The sequence below is a fragment of the Primulina tabacum genome, chromosome 5 (genome assembly GCF_025594145.1).
Source record: "Primulina tabacum isolate GXHZ01 chromosome 5, ASM2559414v2, whole genome shotgun sequence".
Classification (NCBI taxonomy): Eukaryota; Viridiplantae; Streptophyta; class Magnoliopsida; order Lamiales; family Gesneriaceae; genus Primulina; species Primulina tabacum.
In genome coordinates, this window is record NC_134554.1 from 10,054,099 (window position 1) to 10,058,112 (window position 4,014).

At 36.5% G+C, this 4,014-nt stretch overlaps 1 pseudogene; it reads right to left on the reverse strand.

Annotated features, from left to right (window-relative positions):
* Positions 1-330: 330 nt before the first annotated feature.
* Positions 331-3,763, reverse strand: LOC142546372 (cysteine-rich receptor-like protein kinase 15; annotated as a pseudogene).
* Between the last annotated feature and the right edge of the window lie 251 nt (positions 3,764-4,014).

Below are 4,014 nucleotides of genomic sequence, written 5' to 3' on the forward strand. Positions count from 1 at the left end.
AATATTTGGTCCATTTTTTATTTTCTAACTCCAATTTTTTTGTCACATTCCTGCTTTAACTCAGCTAGATAAATTATTTTGACTCGAGCTTGACCCAATTTAAAACTCGGGTTATTCAAGCTAGATTTGTTTGGTTTCAACTTAATTTTTTTATCCGTTGTTAAAAAAATATTTGAATATGGGTCAGGCTCTTGAGTTGAGGTAGTTTATTTTATTTTAAAATAAATACTAAAATAACAAATCCGTCAAAATAATTTAATCTTGAATTCGGCTTGAAAAATACTAGAACATTTAATAGTTTAGTTCAAGTTCATTAATTTTTTTAATACAAATTAAATAGCACTAAAAATTAACTCGAAAATCTCAAAACTCAGCTTGCCTTGTTTGCAACCTTACATAGGATAGGATTCACAATAAAAAAAGGTCTATTGACATATGACAACATAAATTACAAGATAAACACGAACATTAACCATATTCTTCAGAACTCATCTAGGATGAAACTCGGTCACGGACATGACATTTTTGGATGATTCAATAGAATGATCTGACATATTTTGGGATGATGATTTGGTAGACTCAAACTCTTTTGAATCACATGCCCGAAAAATTGCGATCTTCGAATTGTAACCACTCGTAGTGAAAAATACTGGCTCGAGAGGAACCGGTAGAGATATGGTAAAGCTGCTAAGCATCAGAACGACGGAAGCCATTGTTGGTCTATCTGTTAGATTATCTTGCACACACAACAGACCAATATGAATGCAGCGTAACATATCTTGTAAGGAACCCAAATTAGCCCTCAACGCAGGATCGATTATATCCTTTATATTTCCTTGGCGCCAATATTTCCATGCCTACAAGATATTTTCATCTTAAACAGATAAGCATTTAAGATTATCATAAACAATATGGAAATCGAGGTTCTTGATTAACGGTGTGCAACTAGAATGGTAAAGTTGAGGGGGCTAAAATATGTGATTATCTCAATTATACATGGAAAATTAAAATGAGCGGGGGAGCAACCCTCTCCTCTAAAACTTTGTTGGTCTACCTAGATTATGAAGTGGGTAATTGAATTCAGTAAAACTCAGATTCATGTACGAATGCACATTTGCTTACCAGACTTAGGAGGTCTTCTATATCTTCTCCATTTCGAAAAGAGCTGTTTTTCCGGCCGGTTACGATTTCTAGGATCAGTACGCCAAAGCTAAATACATCCGATTTAACAGAGAACTGTCCATGCATTGCATATTCCGGTGACATATATCCACTACAATATGCAAGTTATTAATATCTGTATGTGAGGAAAGATTATTCTACCAACTAAACATATAGAGTAGTATGAGGTGGCGAACCGTGAGGGTGAAAGGGTTCATGACTCCACCCAAAATAAGAAGATTTAAAAAGTTATTCAATCATTATTTAAAAAAAATGCATGTTTAATTTCACTCCCAAACCTTTCCATAGGACATGTCTCATGATCCTAAAATTTTGAATACGTTCCTACTTTAAGTGAAACAACACTTACTATGTTCCCACAATTCTGTTGGTATTGACCTGAGTTTCATCTGCGGCACACAACCTCGCCATTCCAAAGTCTGCAATTTTAGGATTCATTTCACCATCTAAAAGTATATTGCTAGCTTTAAGGTCGCGGTGAATTATTTTGATTCGAGATTCTTCGTGCAAATATAGAAGTCCCCTCGAAATTCCTCCTATGATTTTGTAACGCATCTCCCAATCCAAATAGTTGCCCTTGATTGGATCTGTAGTGCACTTGAGTATATGTATAAATCTGTTGAACATGAGAGCTCAAAAGTGGTGAAATAATTACTATAACAAAAAAGATTACCGAATATGAATCTATCGAGGCTTGTATTCTCAACGAACTCATAGATAAGAAGTCTCTCTTTCCCTTCCATGGAGAAACCCAAGAGTCGAACAAGATTCCGGTGTTGTAGCTTGGCCACTAGTAAGACTTCATTCTTGAATTCCACGTCACCTTGGCCCGAATCCACGGACAATCGTTTTACAGCAATTTCTTGCCCATTCGAAAGTTTTCCCTGTTATTAAATCTTAACATATTCAAACTCTATCCGTATCACTGAAAATTAACATTCAATCGATGCAACATGCCACAATGTTTTTAAATGGAACTGATGCATCTGCTTACCTTGTAGACGGCCCCAAATCCACCTTGCCCTATCTTGTTATCATTTGAGAAATCATGTGTTGCAGCTTTGATTTCGTGAAAATCGTATTGCAGAGATTCAGCTACATTGATGTTGGGTGTAGCTTCAAATTGAAAGGGGGTGTTTTAGCTAGTTTGTTGCTTAAGCCTGAGGTTAAGTTTGGTAAACGATGAGAAAATACTTACATTCAAGTTGTTCCATCTGCTTCTTCTTTGTTCTCTTTATCAACAGGATGAAAGCAAATACAGCTACTATTAGACATACAACGATTGAAACGACAACGATGATGATGGTTTGAACTTTATTATGGCCTTTTGTTCCTGTAAATTCATAATGAATTTGAAAAAGTTTACCTTTCCCAGAAATTAAGTCCTGACTATGTATATTATTTATGGTCTTTGGTACGTCTGAGCCATGTCAACGTACATTGATGGTACAATATCAACGCCATATCCAGAAAAATAACTCAAATTACAAAAAAAAAAAATATATATATATATATATATATACATGTATATAATGAAATAAGACCGAAATTTAACAATATATACGATGAAATTGCAAAGAGACAAAAATACAAGATCAAAAATATAAAGGTCCATAACACATATTTTCGTCCGTTACCTGACGTTGTCGGCGGCGACGGACCAGGCGGTAGTGAAGATGGCGGTGGTGTTATAAGCGCCTGTATTTCTTGAAGCCTGGTTTCGTTGTAAAATGACGAAACTTCGTAACGAATATTGCAGCTAGGCTTTAGAACTCTACACCCTTTCTTGTTGTCGCATTGAGTTGGAAGATCCGCAGCCTCCCTTAAACAAGCGCTGCAACTCTCCGGAGACAAATCCGGGGTACACTGAACCAATGAAAAAATATTCTGAGAATTTATAGAACTTGTATTCCCCGATGCCACTTTTCTTAAAGAACCGCCGCCAGCAGCCTGGTCACGAAGATTATCCAGTAGCTTTCTAACATCCGCCATGAATTCGTTTGGTCTCGAAGCATTCCCTGAATTCCACCATATATAAGTTGGGTTAGTCACCCTAATTCCGTACATGCTTTCATCAGAGTACCGTATCGTGCAAAATTCATCCAACCAAACTGCCTGTTTTTGGTATGGGCAAGACTTTACTATTTCAGTGGCGGCATTTTGGATACATGTACTACATGTTTGGGGCTGAACGTCCCCTCGACAAAGGACGGAGGCATATACTGTGTCCAGGTTTTGCCCCGTCGAGGCGTTGTAGAATCCAAGGTAATCGACGTTTGTAGATAAAGAAGAGAGGAGGGTGTTGAGGTTAATCTCATACGTGCTATTTACTCGTGTAATTGCCGTTGTTGATGCATAGCGCCTGCGCCTCTCCATGGGCTAAAAGGTTTGCGAGAATCAAGAAAACGGAGGCGAGCTGCAATAATTTAGAATTCATAACTATGTGATTGATAGCTTCAACTATGTTATCCAAGACTCATTAATCGGAGTGTCTTGAATGAATTAGATTTCGAAAAAATATAATACAAAACATTGCAGCATGAGTTGAAAGATGATACGGAGAATATGAGGATTTATCTGTGTTAAAAACTACACATCTCATGTATTTATTTGAAAATAACTCTCAATTTCGATTTTGACATTAAGTTTTCAAAGTTTTGATTTTGGTACATTAACTTCTTATTTTCATTTATTTTGGTCCAATTGGTAACATGACACCCGACATTCAGCAAGTTTCGATGTAATATCGACATTTTTCGGTGTCACGTGATCTTTTTCGATTCCACCCAAGTAATCAAACCAAAATAGTTGGAAATTAAAAGTTATTGTACC